The following is a 23,029-nucleotide window of genomic DNA, read 5'->3' on the forward strand; positions in this document are numbered from 1 at the left end:
TTTTATAAACAAACTTGGCAATAGAGGCACACTTTAAAGGAGAATATCAGTTGATAAATTCAGTGTGATTTAATATTAGCTACTATAATAGGATTATAAAAACCAAAACACAAGTGGTAATTATAATGATACCATTTTTGCTGATTGAGTCATTACCTTCATTCCTGGATTATCATTCCTCCATTATCTTCTTCCTATAATATCCAGAAAGTTGGTTGCTCCCCTTTTCCCACAATTCCCTTGCAGCCTTTATTTTAGATATGTGTTTAGGTGAGGGTCACTGGAGAAGTATAGACACAAAGCATTTCTCTTGTTTATGCACCTAGTCTATATGACATCACAATCTGAGTAACCCTGAGAAAGCTGAGAACAGAGCCTTTTAACTACACCTAGTCACTTCTACTCTTTCATTCTAAGAATAGTTGATACACCTGCTATCAGTACTACATGACCTTGGTAGCAACTGCATTTTGTTGAAGATTTAGAAGTTGTAATGATTTGAAGTATTCAATTGTGTACACTGAAGCCACAAGCACATCCTTTTTAAAAATGTTTCCAATCAGAATTAGGCACACTGAATCTAACTAACTGAAAGGGTCATATAATACATATAATACAGTCAATTTTCCTCTGTTAACCAAAATTATAGATCAGTAATTATATTCCTTCTTATAAAGAGTTCTAGTGGGTATAAATAGGTAAAATACTAAATATTACTAAAAATAGGTAAAATGCAGTTTGCCCACTACTTGTCACATGGGAAACACTTGGTCAGCATTATCTTTTGGATTCATTGTTGCTACTGGGGACACTATTAACACCTACTAAAAATATGAGAAGTACTGAATGTCTGTTAAGGGAGATGAATTTTGTTTGCCCTACTCACCACAAGTTCAGACTCTAATCCCTGACCACAAAAGTCCTGAAAGTCATAGGTTTGGTATCTGTACTTGCAGACAATGGCTTCAAATCTCTCTTTTCTTTGTCTTTTTCCCTAGTTAATAAGCTAATCTTCACTAATTGCTTATAATCATTTTCCGCTGCATAGTTTTATATCTACTATGTTCACAGCTGTCTAAAAATATATTATCTCATTATTATATCCAAGTCTCCTCATCACAGTGCCCTTGCCTTCCATTTAACATCTTCTAAAATGTCTCATGTCAGGACAGAATGATTTTGTCATTCCCTATGTCCTTCTTTCCTTTGCCTCTGTATACCTTGTTTCAGGAAGAATGTTTGTAGTAGATGAAAAAAGTGGGGAGATTATTAGCATATAAACCAAACTAATTAAATTAATGAGATATAATAATATTATAGAAAATGGTAAAGAGTTTGTTTTTCTTGTAGAAAGTATACTCTAAAAATGCATTTATTCATTGAAAAAACACTGATTTGTTTGTTTACATATTTCTTTGTTTATCATACTTAGTTTCAAGGTCCTGGCTTTTGATCAAACAATAATGGACAAATTTCTCCCGTTTCATGAAGCAGATATTCTAGTAGCAGAGATGACAGAAAGAAATGTATGATGAGATAATTGTCAGTGTTGGGGGAAATAAACCAAGATAGAACATCCAACTGGCAAAATCCCATTTTTGACACAAAATTCAACCAGTATGCACCATAATCCTAACCTAAAATAGAACATGCTATATAACATTTGACCACATGGGAGAATGTCTTCAGATGCAGAGGTACAGGAAGCACTCCTAAACACACCCCAGGACAGCCCATCATGTATCTGTTTTCCAGAGTTGGTGCTGTGCAAGAGAGGTGGAAGTTTTTCTTCATCTACCAGATTGCACAAAACTTGGGATATGACATTCATGCCTCAAGTGTCAGGTCTCCAAATTTTTTAATGAATATGAACTTCAATACCAACATGGACACAGAAGCTAAGATAGAAACTGATGAAGAAAGAGGAAGGACAAATAGCAATATGTTTCCAATAAGTACATGAGCCCCTGGATTCACTATATTTTACTCTTCCCCCAATTCCTGTAACCTCTATCAATCCCATTTTAGGGTTCATAAGAGTTTTACTCTAGCATTTGGGAGTGAGGTCCAAGTATTGTGTGTTTGAGGCCAATTTGGAATTCATAGTGAGAAACTGTCACTGGATCTGCAACTAAAAGTTTTATGAACACTGCGATCTCTTGGATTTTCTCATCTATAAAATTAGAATTATAATGTCTGTTATACTTGCTATGAAATGTCACAGTAATAATCAAAGGAGACATCATACTTGAGTATTTTTAAAGCACTATGTAAATATATAGTACAGGTATTCACTATTGTAAACAAAATGAAATCTCAGAAAAAAAACAACCCAGCTCATTTCTTTGGATTTTTCATAAGAAATGTATTACAGCAATTTCAAAAGTGACATTAAGAGTAAGAAAGTAACACAAAATGCCATTAACAATAGAAAGAAAACAGATTATGGTTCACGTTCAATGAGTCATTAACAAATCAGAAAACAATCAGGAACTGACATTCAAATATATGCAACGATCTCTAAAAGTTTTAAACTGGAGAAACGTTTAGAAGTTTTGTATGGGAAAATTTTCTGTGTCAGAATTTCTTTTCATTTGAACCAGACTTTAACTCTGGATGAGAAATAAACTGTTTACATGATTGTCCAATGACACTTATATATATAAAAGTAAAACCTCATGACCAGTTTCTGTAACTCTTAAGTAGTTTAACTAAAACCCTCAAGAAATCACTTCTTTCTCTCTCCCTTCTTTGATGAGCCATACTTTGAGTGCATTCAGCATGTTACACTTTCCTAAATCACAAAAAGCCCAGGGACACATCTGTATTGCTATCCATGAAATGTGATGTAAAGCTTATGGTGACATTTCATTAGTGCTGAAATGTGATTTTATTTGTATGTTAATAAAGTTTCCTGGAGATCAGAGGTCATAGCCATTAAGCAGAAGTCTGGCAGTGGTAGCACATTCCCTTAATTCAATCAAATTGCAGACAGAGTCTCTGAGTGTTCAAGGACACAGCCAAGCATAGTGACACATGCCTTTAATCCAAGTACCAACCATAGAGACCTGGAGGTCTGTATAGACAGACAGTGATGAGGAAGTCATGTGGTTGGGTTTAGAGGCAATGAGCAGGCAGAACAGAAAGGCAATAAAAAGACAGGGCATAGGAAGAAGGTCTCTCTCTCTCAGGGGAAGGATGGCAGCGAGTAGTAAGCTAAAGGCTATTCGCTAGTGCTCTGATCTCTTGGGCTTTTAATTCTGTATTTGGCTCTGTGTTTCTTATTTAATAAGACTGTTTAGAATTTTGTCTACAAAAGCTGGATGTTGTTTGCAATTGGCAAGCTTCATGACACCACCAGAAGTAGGGAGGCTATATCCAAGAGTGGTGGTGTGACCATCTACAAGATGCTACAGGTGGATCTCTCTCCTCTCTACAGCCAAATGTCTAACTGGGTACCAGGAGCTCAATGCGGCAAAAGCAAGTATAAGGCCCCTTCTACATATCTCATACAGCTTATGCAGGGTATATTTTTACTGAACACAGCAGAGAAATCAAGAGCACAAAAGCCAGTAAAGGAAATGAAACAGAGAATAGGTATCAACCATGTCGGGAATCTCTGAAGTGCCTGGAATCACTTTAAAAAAAAAGGTTTAGCAAACTCAAAGAAAAAAAACATATGATCATCTCACTGGATGCAGAAAAGGCATTTGACAAAACCCAACGCCCCTTCATGATAAAGGTCTTGGAGCGATCAGCAATACAGGGAACATACCTAAACATAATAAAGGCAATTTACAGCAAGCCAACAGCCAACATCAAATTAAATGGAGAGAAACTCAAAGCAATTCCACTAAAATCAGGAATGAGGCAAGGCTGTCAGATCTCCCCATACTTATTCAATATAGTACTTGAAGTTCTAGCCAGAGCAATAAGACAACATAAGGAGATTAAGGGGATACAAATTGGAAAGGAAGAAGTCAAGCTTTCCCTATTTGCAGATGACATGATAGCATACATGAGCGACCCCAAAGATTCCACCAAGGAACTGATACAGCTTATAAACACCTTCAGCAACATAGCAGGATACAAGATCAACTCAAAAAAATCAGTAGCCCTCCTATATACAATGGACAAAGAAGCAGAGAAGGAAATCAGAGATACATCACCCTTTACTATAGCCACAAATGACATAAAATACCTTGGGGTAACACTAACCAAGCAAGTGAAGGACCTATATGACAAGAACTTTAAGTCCCTGAAAAAAGAAATTGAAGAAGATGTCAGAAAATGGAAAGATCTCCCATGCTCATAGATAGGCAGGACTAACATAGTAAAAATGGCATTCTTACCAAAAGCAATCTACAGATTCAATGCAATCCCAATCAAAATACCAACACAATTCTTCACAGACCTGGAAAGACTAATACTCAACTTCATATGGAAAAACAAAAAAACCAGGATAGCCAAAGGAATCCTGTACAACAACACAACTTCTGGAGGCATCACGATCCCTGACTTCAAGCTCTACTATAGAGCTACAGTAATAAAAACAGCTTGGTACTGGCATAAAAACCGACATGTGGACCAATGGAATCGAATTGAAGACCCTGACATTAATCCGCACACCTATGAACATATAATTTTTGACAAAGAAGCCAAAAGTGCACAATGGAAAAAAGAAAGCATCTTCAACAAATGGTGCTGGCAAAACTGGATATCAACATGTAGAAGGCTGCAAATAGATCAGTATCTATCACCGTGCACAAAACTTAAGTCCAAGTGGATCAAGGACCTCAACATAAATCCAGCTACTCTGAACCTGCTAGAAGAGAAAGTAGGAAGTAGTCTTGAACTCATTGGCATAGGAGACCACTTCCTAAATAGAACACCAGTAGCACAGACTCTGAGAGAAACAATCAGTCGATGGGACCTCTTGAAACTGAGAAGCTTTTGTAGAGCAAAGGATACGGTCAACAAGGCAAAGCGACAGCCTACAGAATGGGAAAAGATCTTCACCAACCCCACATCTGACAGAGGACTGATATCCAGAATATATAAGGAACTTAAGAAATTAGACATCAAAATGCCCAACAGTCTAATTAAGAAATGGGCTATAGAACTAAACAGAGAATTCTCAAGAGAGGAAACTCAAATGGCTGAAAGACATTTAAGGAATTGCTCAACATCCCTAATCATCAGGGAAATGCAAATCAAAACAACTCTGAGATACCACCTTATGCCTGTCAGAATGGCTAATATCAAAAACACTGAAGACACCTTATGCTGGAGAGGATGTGGAGCTAGGGGAACTCTCCTCCACTGCTGGTGGGAATGCAAGCTTGTACAACCACTTTGGAAATCAATATGGCGCTTTCTTAGAAAATTGGGAATCCATCTCCCCCAAGATACAGCTATACCACTCTTGGGCATATACCCAAGGAATGCTCAACCACACCATAAGAGCACTTGTTCAGCTATGTTCATATCAGCATTGTTTGTAATAGCCAGAACATGGAAACAACCTAGATGCCCTTCAACTGAAGAATGGATAAACAAAATGTGGTACATATACACAATGGAATACTACTCAGCAGAGAAAAACAATGACATCATGAGGTTTGCAGACAAATGGATGGATCTAGAAAAAATTATCCTAAGTGAGGTAACCCAGACTCAGAAAGACAAAGATGGTATGTACTCACTTATAGCAGGATACTAGACAGGAAACAAGGATGACTTGTCTGCTACTCACATCACCAGGGACGCTACCTGGAAAACAGGACTCCAAGAAAGACACAGGGATCCCCCAATGACAGAGAAATGGAATGAGATCTACATGAACAGCCTGGACATGAGTGGGGGTAGTGAAAGGCGAGGGTCGAGGGAAAGAGAGCTTGGGGAAGCGGGAGATCCCAGCTGGATCAACAACAGAGAGGGAGAACAAGGAATAGGAGACCATGGTAAATGAAGACCACATGAGAATAGGAAGAAGCAAAGTGCTAGAGAGGCCCACAGAAATCCACAAAGATACCCCCACAACAGACTGCTGGCAATGGTCGAGAGACAGCCCGAACTGACCTACTCTGGTGATGGGATGGCCAAACACCCTAATTGTCACACTAGAAACCTCATCCAACTACTGAGGGATCTGGATGCAGAGATCCATGACTAGGCCCTGGGTGGATCTCTGGAAGTCCAATTAGCGAGAATGAGGAGGGTTTATATGAGCGAGAATTGTTGAGACCAAGGTTGGATACAGCACAGGGACAAATAGCCAAATGAATGGAAACACATGAACTATGAACCAATGGCTGAGGGGTCCCCACTGGATCAGGCCCTCCGAATGGGTGAGACAGTTGATTGGCTTGATCTGTTTGGGAGGCATCCAGGCAGTGGGATCGGGTCCTGTGCTCATTGCATGAGTTGGCTGTTTGAAACCTGGGGCCTATGCAGGATTGTTTGGCTAGGCCTGGGAGGAGGGGACTAGACCTACCTGGACTGAGTCTACCAGGTTGACCTCAGTCTGTGGGGAAGGCTTTGCCCTGGAGGAGATGGGAATGGGGGGGGGTTGGGGGAAGGTGAGGGGGACGGGAGGGGGGAGAACAAGGGAATCCGTGGCTGATATGTAGAACTGAATTGTATTGCAAAATAAATAAAAAAAAAGAAAAAAAAAGTTTTAGTACCAACAACAAAGCTAAGTAGTGCTTGAAAAGTGTAAGAGGAAAAGGAACCATTGAAAGGGTTGGTTTCTTAGTAATGAAAGCTCTCTGTAGATTTGCTCCTAACAAGTGGTTTATTTCTGTTCTAACAATTGCTGCTCTATACCAAATGTTTTTGTTGTTGTTGTTGTTACCCAACTACCCTTTTGACACTTCCTGTTCTGGCTACAATTGAAAGGAACTAGCAGACATTTTCTGGGCTATCAGACTCTCACACAGAGCACAGACAATTCCCTTCTACACCAGGAAGACAAAGCAAAGGGCATGATTTTATGCTGACCACCATTTAATTCATTCTCTTGCAGTATATACAGTGAATAAACATACCCATTCACTTTGGAATGTAAACTACCTGTATTCCAGACCCAGTTCTACCATCTATTAGCTGTAAAATATAACTACTACCTGGCCACTTCTGAATGCACTTCTTCCTGGGGGCTTCTAGGCCATAAGATTGCTTTCCCTGTCTGATCATTTGGGTTTCTTTCTCTAAAACAGGAAAACAAGTAGAGCTGGCACTTCCCTGTTACATAGTTTCTTTCTATCCCTGCAAGCAGGCCCAAGTGTCCTTTTGTTTTTCTGAGAAAGCCTGTCAGTGTTCTTTCTAAAATAACAGCATCCTTGACAAAAACAAGAAGTTAGAGATAAGACATGCAGCATTCTCAATATATAAAATGATGATATATCTCTATATCTAGCTCTATAAATGTACATACAATTATAATTTCAGTATGTTAAAATAAATGAAATATTTGCTTTTGTCAGAAGTGCAAGACAAAAGACATCTGTAAAACATGTTAAAAAAAAACCTTTTTACCAGGGGGATATCACAAATTCAGGAATTTCAGTTTACTTTACACTTTTAAAAGAGAATTATTGGTCACTGCCCTTGTTTTGTAGACTAAGATTCAGACATACAATTCAGTTTCTTGTTTTACTAAAATAAAAAGTAGTCAAATGATAATGAAGCATGTTCATCATATTGAGGATACAGTCTTTCAGAGAAGAGTGAGCACTAGAATCTGAATGGGAAATATGTGATTTGTAGTCATTGTTCTGCCACTAAGCTACTTGGATCTTGGGAAAAGCCAGAGTCCTCTCTATAGAAGGAAGACTTTGGACCAAGTAATCTACGGAACACTGGGTGCCTTAGATGATGAGAGGAAAATAATGCACCACACCTAAGAGATTTAGGGCCTTCCTGAATATGGTCTTGCTCATTTGGAGTTCCTCAAATCAGCACTGCTAAGTCATTATGTATTATGCAACATTAAAATAAATTTCTTAATCTCTTGAAATAAGCAGGTGTGTTAAAATGAATCTAACTGTTCCTAGTTTACAGATCATTTTGTTTTGCACACTGCCACTTGTAAGGCTTTGGAGAAAGCACTGCAACTTTATGCATGAGAACAATTTTACTACCAACAAGATTGCTTTAAGCAAATTAGAATAATTATCATTTCTGAATTAGATTATGTTTCTATTTTAGAGCCTATGTAACTTGTATTTGAGTTCTCATTCCACTAACATAAATATGCACTCACCATGCTCAAAAATACGTCACAAAAAAGTAAGAGCTCACTGTTTACTACTAATAAACTGACCAAGTTCTGCAAAATAGGGCAGAACATAGCTATGGTAAGAAATAAAATTGTGCTTTGTTCACAAATGTTATTTTCATTCCTCCACTAAATCCTCCCATTCACAAATTCATTTCCAGAAGCAATTATATTTTAAATTATTTACTTTTCAACATAATTCATTATTCAAAAAGTGTTAACATTTTTCATCTGTTGCTTTACATATTCTGTTATTTTTTAATGTTGAAAAAAAGGTGAAAGAATTAAAAATTGAAAATACCCATAGACTTAACAAAGATAACTTATCAAATAACTACAAAATACAGTCACAAAGGGAGTCTTATTATATATGAACAAAGAGAAAAATGTCTGCATTATTTTAATAAGGAAGGAACATTTACATTTAATGTGGTGGTAATAAATAAAGTTGCCTGGGGTCAGAGCTATTAGAGCCATAGCAAGTGCGTGGCAGTGGTGGTGTACGCCTTTAAGGACCTGGAGGGCGGTACATACAGGCAGTGACGAGGCAGTCACATGATTGGGTTTACAACCAATCAGAAGCCAGAACAGAGAGACTTGAGAGACAGACACACAGGAAGGAGGGCTCCTCTTTCGGAGAGCTCTCTTGGCTGAGGAGGATCCCTGAATCAGGAAGGGTGAGGCTCTTGGCTCTGACCTCTTGGCTTTCTTCTCTGAATCGGCTCTGTGTTCTTGTCTGATAAAACCGTTGGCTATATCTATACTGAATTACATCTACAATTTAATTTCTAGTAATCTTAGAAAATAAACAATAACAACCACATATAAAAATATACTTACCATAATGATGAGTTCCTGAAGAGTTATTATATGTCAGACATTGGTCTTATCTATTTACTCATTTCCTCACATCCTCATCCCATGATTTTGGAACTATTTTATTCATATATAAGAATAAAGAGAATAATAATTTGTTATTTATAGTCTACGTTCTTTGTCATGAATATATATTTCAAAATATAACTCTAAAGTTAAACAAAAGATACAACATGAGGAAAATAATTAGCACCTAGGTAAAAAGTAGCTGGAAATAAAAATAACCTGCCTGTTTCTATTTGTTTGGACAACACTTTAGGATACAATGATGTATTCAGACACTAGGTTAGCTCTATCATCATTAACTAAAATGGATGATAAAAGACTCTTGGAACTTACTGTATTTCCCACCAAATATTTTCAGCCATTTCTTACTATAAAACTTGAATTTCCCTGTCTCAAATGACATAAATTCATGATCTTACTAGTTAAGATTTTCTGCTTGAGGAACTTTTCAGATATGGCAGACTACAAAGTATTATTTTGAGACCAAACTGCCCAAAATTGTGTGCTTCACTTTTAATCATTGACACTGCCAATTGGTATAATCGAAGACTTAGCTCTTCTACATGATCACTATTTTAGTGTAATCAACCCATCTGGCAGTGTAATTTAATATTTATGCTATTCAAGCTTCTCTTTACTGAAAGATCTTTTTCCTGTTCTAGTTTATTCTTGTTTGGAGGCATCCAAATATGTTGCTGCTCTTTTTCAATTTGAGTACAATGGGTCTAACATAAAGGTAGCTCTTTCCTTTGTTCATTAATCTGTACATTATTTGTTGAAATATTAAGGCAATTTCACGTAGTTAAAAGAGAGGTTTATTTTTTAGGGTAACTTACAAGTGAAGGGATAGGTTACAGGGTCTGGGAAAGGTGAAGCGCAGTCCAGCGGTATTCTCTGGAGAACTCTGCTCAGTCTACCTCCAGTCAGTGTTCAGGATCCAGGAACGAAGAGAGCCGGCACTTCCAGATCTCAAGTCTTAAGTGCTCCTGTCTCAGCCCCGCCTCGTAGGCGTGACAGTTACAGGAAGCCTCAGTGGGGGTAGTACTTCCAGGACAAAGCTGGAACAGCTACCCACTAAAGTACATTATGGTTCTGGTAGTGCAAAGATCGCATCTTCTATTTAATAATCAAATCAAAACGTTAGATCACCAAAGAATACATTGAGAATAGCCTAGTTTTGAGCCAAATTTGGAGAGAAGAGAAAGAGGGATAAGAAAAAGCTGAACAATAAGACACACAGAGTGGTAAGAAGTTCTGGTACACTATTTCACAGTAGATAACACATTTGCAGCACATTTTCAAAAAGTGAAAGAAACTGTTTGGAATGTCACAATAAAGAAATGATAAATGTTTGTGAAAACATAGAGTCAATCTAATTTTAACATTGTATAATGGATGCACATCTGTTCAACATTTGTAAAAAAAGAAGGAATCAGGGGAGACTAACATGATAAAATTCCAAAGTAATCCCCTTTTATTTATTTCCCATAGTGAGTGATGGACCTGAGAAATGTTTGTAAAGGGGCTATGAAATAAAGTTGAAGTGTGGAACAGAACATGACATATATTTCTGTGTTATTGTTCCATGCATAGAACTTGGCCCTTTAGGGTTGCAAGCATAACCTTGGCAACATAGTTTAAGGCAACTGAAATAATCTCTAAAGTTTGCTGATATTAAAGATTTCTTCTCAATCACATTCTAGGAAACAGGAGAAATAACTGAATTCTATAGAAGCATCTGTCAGTGTTTTCCCCAAAGTTATCAAGATACAGTCTAATATGGGTGTAATATGAAGTCCATCTAAATATAACTGTGTGAATAGAAGCAAAGTGTTACTTGATACTTGAGAATGAGACAATGTGCTTCTAGTTGGTCAACAATCAAGATAAATATTGGGTATAGCCTTTTTTTTGGTTGTTTTTGTTTTTGTTTTTCAAGACGAGGGTTTCTCTGTGTAGCTTTGCTCCTTTCCTGGAACTCGCTCTGTAGCCCAGGCTGGCTTCAAACTTACAGAGATCCACCTGCCTCTTTATCCTGAGTACTGGGATTAAAGAAAGGCATGCGCCACCACTTCCCGGCTAGCCTTGTTTCAAAAGGAAGTGAAAGGGGTAATATACTGCTCTGAGTAATATTGTAACTCACAAGAAATGTATCAGTGAGCACATCTTATCTGGAGTATCAGTTTCAATTTGGGCTACCCTTCAAACGTGCCATTGGCAAACTAGCACATGTTCAGTTCAAGATGACCCAGACCTGGCAGTGAAGAAAACTGAAAGTCTGCCATGGATATCACAACTGAAACTCAGCACAGAAAGGTATATGTAAAAATTTTCAATCTATGAAATGCAGCTACATTGAAATGGCAGTGTATATGTCACCGTACAACGCAACTCTAGGATACAGAGAGAAGTAGCTTCTGTCACTTTAACTCTTTCATGAGAATGGATAGGCAATTATAAAGAAACAAATGAGGTGGAAAAGTGCCAGGTAACAGGTTTGTTGATTCATTTCAAATGGTGAGTGATTTGATTTGTTTGTTTGGTTTATGTTATTATGGAATTTGAATCCACTAGAAAGACCCAGAGACTCAATCCAAATTTAGATTAAAATTAAAGGAATCTATTCTTACTGCTAGCAGAAGTACAATAGCCTTAGCACCAAATTGAGATCATGTCGTGCCATAGAGGGCTAGGGGAAAGATATCTAAAGGTGGGCATTACAGTTATCTTGCTTCTACAGAATCAACCACTGCATGGGAATATTGCTTTACTCCCCTTCACTATCTCTCACTCCTGTTACACAGGGATAGAGAAAACTGTTTCATCTCTTCCCCAAGTGTGCATTCTCAGTGATGTGAGAAGTACTTGTTCACACTAAATGAGTTCCTTAGTAGGAGGAAATTGTGTTTAATCAAATCTATGTAAATATCACTCTGAATAAAAGTTCTATACATTCATAAATAGCACATGTCACAGTCATGTGTTAGAACACTTTTTTTGGAGAAAAAGTACAGTAACTGGGCATCAACAGGAATAAGGGTAATGCTCTAATAAACCTAAAAGCATAAGCAATGTAGAAGGCTACTTCTACCAAAGATTCCAGCCCTGTTCAGTATGTATGTGGTACCGGGATTCTGAGAAGCTTGCAATTGCAATCAAATAGTCAAATCACTTATGAACCAAAATACTCAAGCTCTTAGCTGCCCAATAGAACAGCCATTAAGTTAAATGAGATGGGTTAAAATATAGTCTCATAGAGGCCAAAAACCTGAGACCAGATAGGTCACAAGCCTTGGAGAAAATCTACTATGATACTGCTAAGTGAATATAGCAATAAAATGACTCCTAATGACATATTGTTATACCCACAAGTCAATGTCTTCCTCAACCTTCATTAGAGAAGATTCTCCTTGCAGTCGATGGTAATTAACACAGAGTCACACAATTGGAAAACATGCAGAGAGTGAGAGCATTTGGAGTACTGAGCCTTAAATGGGATTCCGGTATCATATCCACTCTCTGCACCCAAGGTTCAGGTATCTATGCAAAAGAAGATGTACAAAGGTAGAGGAGTGAAAACTGGTGGATGTCTTCAAGGAAAAAAACACTTCAGACCCAATAGGGCAGAACTCATAGAGACTATATAGTTATGTACAAGACCCACACAAGTTCAAGCCAGACAGCATGAAGGAAGGTAGATGGGCACAAAGTATCATCCCATCCAAGAAGCAATTCACAACTGATAGCTCCTGAGAGAGGAAAACTCATTTTTCTTCAATGAAATGACATCCTAGAGCAGGTACTATGCTCAGGAATAGTTGACTAACACAAATTAGACTTCATGGTCATTTTTGTGTGCATTTTCTTTTAAGAGAGAGAAAGAACATAAAGTTGGGTGAGTGGGAGGTGGAGGAAGACCTGGGAGGAGTTGAAGGAGGGGAACATATATGATTAAAAACATATTGTTTGATATTCCCAAAGAATAAATTTAAAAATTATTTTAAATGTACTACATCACTACTCATATTTTAAGTGACTAGTAGTCATATGTAAATGAAAATTACCACATTTTAGAAGACAGATATAGAATATTTGCATCATCACAGAAATATATATTAAATATGATTGCTTCAACCCATTCTTGTGGAATTAACATAATTACATAAATATTATAATTAAAGTCTCACTTCCTTCTCTTTTTTCATTTCTCAGAGAGGAAAATTGTGTAAAATTATCATTAGACAGAAATAAACTGAATGCAGACGCCATAACAGAGATAGTCACCCTGATAATAGTTCCCATTCATAAGGTGTTATCTATGGACCTGATAAAAGTATGATCCATGTGTACCATATGTCTCAGCCCAAAATAAAATTGCTAGTCAGTTATATATTCATTATATGTAACTTATTTGCATATTTATTTTAAAGAATGTAAATGGTATTCAAAAGGTCTTAAGAATATTCCTTCCTTGTACAAATTTCCTCCATCCCTACTTACTCACTCTTGTTCTTAGTTTACAAATAAAAAATAGCTATAGCAGGAAGATGATAAAAATGAAACCATCATGACACTGTATGTTTTCTTTATGTAGCATCTAGAAGCTAAAGGATTTTTTAGATTAAAGTATAAATGCATATGAAACATGTATTAAAACATATGGGCCTTATGGAGAAAACCATTGTTTAAAAATAAAAACCATATGGATCCAGGAAATAGAATAGCTGAAGAAAATATCATCTTATAAAGTATCAGTTCTTCTAGAACTCAAACCCAGGAAATACAGTAAAAAGAAACAAAACAAGTTCCATTTTACTTGTAAGATGATAAACTAACACCAGAGTATCCAGACTTATGGGGAGATGAGAAAAAGAGATGTTTTCCTAGAGACTGAAAGTTAATTCAAAGGATCCAATACAAGAAGAAAACAGAATGTGAAAGATATTCAAAATTGCAAGGGCAAAGTTTCTAGTAATTCAAATGAAGGAATCAAGTTCAAGGCCTAAGCTTGTGGATTCTGAAAAAGAGACTGTCCTCAGTAAGCCTGAGTACCTAGACATTCCCAAGTGTCATGCCCATATCTTAGAAAGACCCAGACTTACAGAACAAATAATGGACAGTATGTAAAAAGAGATAGAGATGAGTGAGACACTGGAACTATGGTCTAACAAGTCCTGTATGTGATGGGCTGTTGTTCCTGGCATATAATAGGAAGTAGCCAAACGTTTGGTTTGTATGCAAATAAATTCTGTATGCTAAGACTTGAGATTCATAACACAATCCATACTCACATGTTACTGGTGCACGGTTAATATTATTTATAGACCTGTCTATATGTAGCAGCAATATTGTAGAGAGACATACAGAGTGAGGAGATAGGATGCATTCTTCAGGAGAAGGGAAAAAATAGATTATGAATAAATAAGACCATGACATGGGAAATAGAATGCTTGATTTGGGAATTTCATGACCTGGATCTGTTTAGCATCAAAAGAAGCTGTAGAAAATGAGAGGAGGAGGGGAGTTGATAATACATAGCGAACTGGCTCTCTAGTGCTAGTTTGGGGAAACTACATTTATTATAGAACTTCATAAAAGGACACAGTGAAGAACAGGCTATTGAAATGTCCAGTCTCCTTCCTTGTCTGTTTAATCTAACAATACTCAGAAAGCCTAGGACATGTATGTCTGTATGTGTGATATATTTATTTAGGTTTCCCATTGCTGGGATCAAAGTGACAACAGTATGTTATACTGAAATTCTAACAGCACTATAACCAGCCATCTCCAGGAAGATTTCATTCTGAAAATAAAATAACTCCAAACATTTAGGAAAAAGTGGGATATCATAGACAATTTGATGAACACATTTTTCTAAGTTCTTTGCCACACATATGTGGCATCTGCTTTTATGCTTGAAATAAAAAGCAATAAAAATGAAGAGGCTCAACCAGGGTTCATTAAGATCACAGCTGAGTTTGGACAAACATTAATGGAACTGTAGTTATTTTGGAGGAGTTTCCCTGCTGAGACTCTCAAGCTCCTCACTGTACTCAACTATGTAATCTGAAGAATGCCAGCTAACTAACAGACTCCTGGAAATTCCCACTGCTTAGTTTTACACACAGGACCTCCATTCTATCTCCACATGACAATCTCGTTTCAAGATTTTACCAAAAGGATGTCTTCTACTCTGCCCTACAAGTAAATTTGGATTATAAGCTCTTTTGCTTAGTCACAAAGAAACAAAGAGAAAGAATGGAATTAAGGAAGAAAAGAAAAAATGAAGGAGAAATGAAGAACAAAAGAAGAAAGGAGGAAGAGAGATGTCAATCTTCTCCTTTTTAAGTGAAGTGTGAAATAGCGTCATCAGTGAAAATCTTGTGAAAGGGGAAATATACAAGAAGGAAAGAGATCCAAATAAAGTTAGTAGTGTGATGATGGCAAGAAACTGGCAAGCTTAATTGTACAATACCACCACACTTAATAGACTAAAGATTTCAAGGATAGTTAAACAAGGATAGTTAGAACTGAACTTTCAGAGCATTAAGGGCAATTATGTGTGTGATTATATTTTAACTGAAATTCAAGTTGTCTTATGAGGAACAGAACTGTAATTTTTCCAGAGTGTCCAGTACTAACATGCAGTAGCAACTCAAATAATGTTAAATGAAATTATGAATATAAAGATGTCTGTTAAGACATTATAGATAAGGGGAAACAGTCACAATTTGGGTGTTAAATAAGCAATAATAATAGACTATCTGTGCTGGTATTGCACTAAGTGAACAAAAGTAGGTGAGGATATGATTAGAGGCAAGTACTCAGGAAAACTGGGTTTTGGAATTATAAACAAGGAACAGAGTAATTATTTTAGGCCTGAAGAAAGTGATCATGGAAATAAAAAGACAGCCAGCTGGAAGGCCAGAGAAACAGAGACCCAAGTACCACAGGCTAGAGTTAAAGAGAAGATCAAGCAGTGTTGATCACTGCGTGGGCAGATGACATTGATGAGATGGGCTGGTTGGGAGGACTTTATAGCAGCTCTGTCAAGGAAGTAACAATGAAGATATATAAGAAATATTTGAAAGTTATTGGCCAGTGACCTTGATTCAGAGGATTTGTTGAGCTGAAGCAAGATATATATAATGTTGTCTTATTAATTTGGTTCCTATGGTGAGCGAAATAATAACCTTAAAAGTCTACATTATAATCCCTAGAACCTAGATATCACCTTATAGGAATAAAAATAAATATTTTGCAAATGTGGTTACTTTAAGGATCTTAAGATGAAAAAAAAATCTCTTAATTAGGCCTAAAATAATCCCAGGGTCCATATAAGAAGAAGGAAGGAAGGCATCAAAAGTGACCATAGGAGGTAGAAGTGATATGATGAAATAATGTAGGCAGCCTGTAAAAACAGAAAAGAGCAAGTATACAAATTCTCCCATTAGCTATGCAGAAGGAATGTATCCTTAATATATTATGTTATAAAATTATGTAGTAATTTTAGACTTCCAAATTCAAAAATTGTATAACAATCACTCTCCATATGTCACAAAAATAATTAAGGAAAAAGAGGTCACGCATTTGAAAGCAAGCAGGGGCAAGGTGGGAGACAATGGAGGAGTTAAGGGGAAGAGAGGTAATAACACAAATATACTACTTGTATATGAAATTCTCAAAAGAATTTAGTATTCATATCATTGAGGTATGAAAACATATGTATAAAAATGCCATAAAGATCCCTGGGCACCAGCAACTCCAGGGAAGACCTGCCCAACTTGGCCCCAGGTTCTGGCCACCGGGCAGGTTCCCTGCTAGCCCCACCGGGAAGGATCCCCTTCTCCAAGACCCCTGGCAGACCCTGCAGTCTCCACGCCCTGCCCCCACTCCCATCCCCCTGAGCCCCAAGCCTCTTCCTGAGACTTAGAGGCTGGCCCCCAGCTCCCATCTTGCTCCGGACTTCCCTTTTGGAAAACTGGTGAGTGCCCTTCCTTGCCCCGGACCCCATCCCTGGGCACCAGCCACTCCAGGGAAGACCTGCCCAACTTGGCCCCAGGTTCTGGCCACCGGGCAGGTTCCCTGCTGCCCCACCGGGAAGGATCCCCTTCTCCAAGACCCCTGGCAGACCCTGCAGTCTCCACGCCCTGCCCCCACTCCCATCCGCCTGAGCCCCAAGCCTCTTCCTGAGACTTAGAGGCCGGTCCCCAGCTCCCATCTTGCTCCGGACTTCCCTTTTGGAACACTGGTCTGGCTGAACCAAGTGTGCGGATAAGGCCAGTAACGAAGCACAAGGAGATGGGCAGACGTCAAGGCAGAAACATATACAACAAAATGAATAGCAATACAGCATCACCAGGGCCTAGCCCTCCTCCAACACCTAGACCTGAACATCAGAAATTGGAAGAAGCAGAAGAAAACAGCCTTATGAATGACATCATGAAGAAGCTAGAGGCTTGTGTAGAGGAAAAGACAAAAAAAATGTGAAGAACGCTGTAAACAACTAGAGGAAAGGGCAAACAAATTAGAAGAAATCAATAAAGTCCTGGAAGAAAACAATAAAATACTGAGAGAAAATCAAGAAAAATCAATGAAACAAATGAAGGAAACAGTCCAAGACCTGAAAAGGGAAATAGAAAAAATGAAGAAGACACAAACAGAGGGAATGCTGGAAATAGAAAATTTGAGAAAACGATTGGGAACTTCAGATGCAAGTATAATCAACAGAATGCAAGAGATGGAAGAGAGGATCTCTAGCGTTGAAGATACAGTAGAAGAAATACATTCATCAGTCAAAGAAAACACTAAAGCCAACAAAGTCATGAACCAAAATGTCCAAGAAATTTGGGACACCATGAAAAGACCAAACCTAAGAATAATAGGGGTCGAAGAAGGAGAAGAATACCAACTCAAGGGCACAGAAAATATATTCAACAAGATCATAGAAGAAAACTTTCCCAAATTAAAGAAGGAAATGCCTATGAAGATACAAGAAGCTTATAGAACACCAAACAGACTAGACCCCCAAAAAAAGTCCCCTCGCCACATAATAGTTAAACAACTAAACGTACAGAATAAAGAAAGAATATTAAGAGCAGCAAAGGAAAAAGGCCAAGTGACATATAAAGGCAAACCCATAAGAATAACACCCGATTTCTCAATGGAGACTTTGAAAGCCAGAAGAACCTGGACAGATGTAATGCAGACACTAAGAGACCATGGATGTCAGCCTAGACTAATATACCCAGCAAAACTTTCAATCACCATAGATGGAGTGAACAAGACATTCCATGACAAAGCCAGATTTAAACAATACTTATCCACAAACCCAGCCCTACAGAAAGCACTAGAAGGAAAATTCCAACCTAAGGAAGTCAGATACACCCTCGAAAACACAGGCAACAGATAAAGCCACAGCAGTAAACCCCAACGTATAGAAGTACCCACACATCACCACCAAAAAATAACAGGAATGAACAATCACTGGTCATTAATTTCCCTCAATATCAATGGACTTAATTCACCTATAAAAAGACATAGGCTTACAGAATGGATACGAAAGCAGGACCCATCTTTCTGCTGCATACAAGAAACACATCTCAAATTCGAAGATAGACACTACCTAAAAATAAAAGGCTGGGAAAAGACTTTCCAATCAAACGGTCTTAAGAAACAAGCAGGTGTAGCCATCCTGATATCCAGCAAAATAGACTTCAAACTAAAATCAATCAAAAGAGATCAAGAAGGGCATTACATACTCATCGCAGGAAAGATCCACCAAGATGAAGTCTCAATTCTGAATATTTATGCCCCAAACACAAGGGCACCCACATATGTAAAAGAAACATTACTAAAGCTTAAATCACATATAAAACCCCACACATTAATAGTGGGAGACCTCAACACCCCACTTTCACCACTGGACAGATCTCCCAAATTGAAACTTAACAGAGAAATAAAGGACTTAACTGATGTCATGACTCAAATGGACTTAATCGATATCTACAGAACATTCCATCCTAACAAAAAAGAATATACCTTCTTCTCAGCACCCCATGGATCCTTCTCTAAAATTGACCACATACTTGGCCACAAAACAAATCTAAACAGATACAAAAGAATTGGAATAACCTCCTGTGTTCTATCAGACCACCATGGTCTAAAGTTGGATTTCAACAACAACAAAAACTACAGAAAACCTGCAATCTCATGGAAACTGAATAATACCCAACTGAATCACCAATGGGTTAAGGAAGAAATAAAGAAAGAAATTAAAGACTTCCTAGAGATCAATGAAAATGAAGACACCACATATCCAAATTTATGGGACACTATGAAAGCAGTACTAAGAGGGAAATTCATAGCACTAAATGCCCACATAAATAAGTTGGAGAAATCTCACACTAGAGACTTAACAGCATACCTGAAAGCTCTAGAACAAGAAGAAGCACAGTCTCCCAGGAAAAATAGACGCCAGGAAATTATCAAAGTGAGAGCTGAAATCAATAAAATAGAAACAAAGAGAACAATACAAAAAATTAATGAAACAAAGAGTTGGTTCTTTGAGAAAATCAACAAGATAGACAAGCCCTTATCCAAACTAACCAAAAGACAGAGAGAGAGCATCCAAATCAACAAAATCAGAAATGAAAAGGGGGACATAACAACAGACATTGAGGAAATCCAGAGAATCATCAGGTCATACTTCAAAAACCTCTATTCGACAAAACTGGAAAACCTAAAAGAAATGGATAACTTTCTGGATAGGTACCACATACCTAAGTTAAATCAAGACCAGATAAACTATTTAAATAGTCCAATAACCCCTAATGAAATAGAAACAGTCATTAAAAGTCTCCCAACCAAAAAAAGCCCAGGACCAGATGGTTTCAGTGCAGAATTCTACCAGATCTTCAAAGAAGAGTTAATACCAATACTCTCTAAATTGTTCCACACAATAGAAACAGAAGGAACATTACCAAACTCCTTCTACGAGGCTACAATTACCCTAATTCCTAAACCAAACAAGGATACAACAAAGAAAGAGAACTACAGACCGATCTCCCTCATGAACATTGATGCAAAAATACTCAATAAAATACTGGCAAACAGACTCCAAGAACACATCAAAACAATTATCCACCATGATCAAGTAGGATTCATTCCAGGGATGCAAGGGTGGTTCAACATACGAAAGTCCGTCAATATAATACACCATATAAACAAACTCAAAGAAAAAAACCATATGATCATCTCACTGGATGCAGAAAAGGCATTTGACAAAATCCAACACCCCTTCATGATAAAGGTATTAGAGCGATCAGGAATACAGGGAACATACCTAAACATAATAAAGGCAATTTACAGCAAGCCAACAGCCAACATCAAATTAAATGGAGAGAAACTCAAAGCAATTCCACTAAAATCAGGAACGAGGCAAGGCTGTCCACTCTCCCCATACTTATTCAATATAGTACTTGAAGTTCTAGCCAGAGCAATAAGACAACATAAGGAGATTAAGGGGATACAAATTGGAAAGGAAGAAGTCAAGCTTTCCCTATTTGCAGATGACATGATAGTATACTTGAGCGACCCCAAAGATTCCACCAAGGAACTGATACAGCTTATAAACACCTTCAGCAGCATAGCAGGATACAAGATCAACTCAAAAAAATCAGTAGCCCTCCTATATACAATGGACAAAGAAGTGGAGAAGGAAATCAGAGATACATCACCCTTTACTATAGCCACAAATGACATAAAATACCTTGGGGTAACACTAACCAAGCAAGTGAAGGACCTATATGACAAGAACTTTAAGTCCCTGAAAAAAGAAATTGAAGAAGATGTCAGAAAATGGAAAGATCTCCCATGCTCATGGATAGGCAGGACTAACATAGTAAAAATGGCAATCTTACCAAAAGCAATCTACAGATTCAATGCAATCCCCATCAAAATACCAACACAATTCTTCACAGACCTGGAAAGAATAATACTCAAATTCATATGGAAAAACAAAAAACCCAGGATAGTCAAAGGAATCCTGTACAATAACACAACTTCTGGAGGCATCACGATCCCTGACTTCAAGCTCTACTATAGAGCTACAGTAATAAAAACAGCTTGGTACTGGCATAGAAACCGACATGTGGACCAATGGAATCGAATTGAAGACCCTGACATTAATCCGCACACCTATGAACATATAATTTTTGACAAAGAAGCCAAAAGTGCACAATGGAAAAAAGAAAGCATCTTCAACAAATGGTGCTGGCAAAACTGGATATCAACATGTAGAAGGCTGCAAATAGATCCATATCTATCACCGTGCACAAAACTTAAGTCCAAGTGGATCAAGGACCTCAACATAAATCCAGCTACTCTGAACCTGCTAGAAGAGAAAGTAGGAAGTAGTCTTGAACGCATTGGCATTGGAGACTACTTCCTAAATAGAACACCAGTAGCACAGACTCTGAGAGAAACAATCAATCAATGGGACCTTTTGAAACTGAGAAGCTTTTGTAGAGCAAAGGATACGGTCAACAAGGCAAAGCGACAGCCTACAGAATGGGAAAAGGTCTTCACCAACCCCACATCTGACAGAGGACTGATATCCAGAATATATAAGGAACTCAAGAAATTAGATATCAAAATGCCCAACAGTCCAATTAAGAAATGGGCTATAGAACTAAACAGAGAATTCTCAAGAGAGGAAACTCAAATGGCTGAAAGACATTTAAGGAATTGCTCATCATCCCTAATCATCAGGGAAATGCAAATCAAAACAACTCTGAGATACCACCTTACGCCTGTCAGAATGGCTAAGATCAAAAACACTGAAGACACCTTATGCTGGAGAGGATGTGGAGCTAGGGGAACTCTCCTCCACTGCTGGTGGGAATGCAAGCTTGTACAACCACTTTGGAAATCAATATGGCGCTTTCTTAGAAAATTGGGAATCAATCTCCCCCAAGATCCAGCTATACCACTCTTGGGCATATACCCAAGAAATGCTTAACCACACCATAAGAGCACTTGTTCAGCTATGTTCATATCAGCATTGTTTGTAATAGCCAGAACATGGAAACAACCCAAATGCCCTTCAACTGAAGAATGGATAAACAAAATGTGGTACATATACACAATGGAATACTACTCAGCAGAAAAAAACAATGGCATCATGAGGTTTGCAGACAAATGGATGGATCTAGAAAAAATCATCCTGAGTGAGGTAACCCAGACTCAGAAAGACAAACATGGTATGTACTCACTCATAGCAGGATACTAGACATGAAACAAGGATGAATTGTCTGCTACTCACATCACCAGGGAGGCTACCCGGAAAACAGGACCCCAAGAAAGACACAGGGATCGCCCAATGACAGAGAAATGGAATGAGATCTACATGAACAGCCTGGACATGAGTGGGGGTAATGAAAGGCGAGGGTCGAGGGAAAGAGAGCTTGGGGGGAGCGGGAGATCCCAGCTGGATCAACAACAGAGAGGGAGAACAAGGAATAGGAGACCATGGTAAATGAAGACCACATGAGAACAGGAAGAAGCAAAGTGCTAGAGAGGCCCACAGAAATCCACAAAGATACCCACACAACAGACTGCCGGCAATGGTCGAGAGACAGCCCGAACTGACCTACTCTGGTGATGGGATGGCCAAACACCCTAATTGTTGTGCTAGAAACCTCATCCAACTACTGAGGGATCTGGATGCAGAGATCCATGTCTAGGCCCTGGGTGGATCTCTGGAAGTCCAATTAGCGAGAATGAGGAGGGTTTATATGAGCGAGAATTGTTGAGACCAAGGTTGGATAAAGCACTGGGACAAATAGCCAAATGAATGGAAACACA

The sequence above is a fragment of the Peromyscus californicus genome, unplaced genomic scaffold (genome assembly GCF_007827085.1).
Source record: "Peromyscus californicus insignis strain IS unplaced genomic scaffold, ASM782708v3 Scaffold_10__1_contigs__length_136768540, whole genome shotgun sequence".
In the NCBI taxonomy this organism is placed as follows: domain Eukaryota; kingdom Metazoa; phylum Chordata; class Mammalia; order Rodentia; family Cricetidae; genus Peromyscus; species Peromyscus californicus.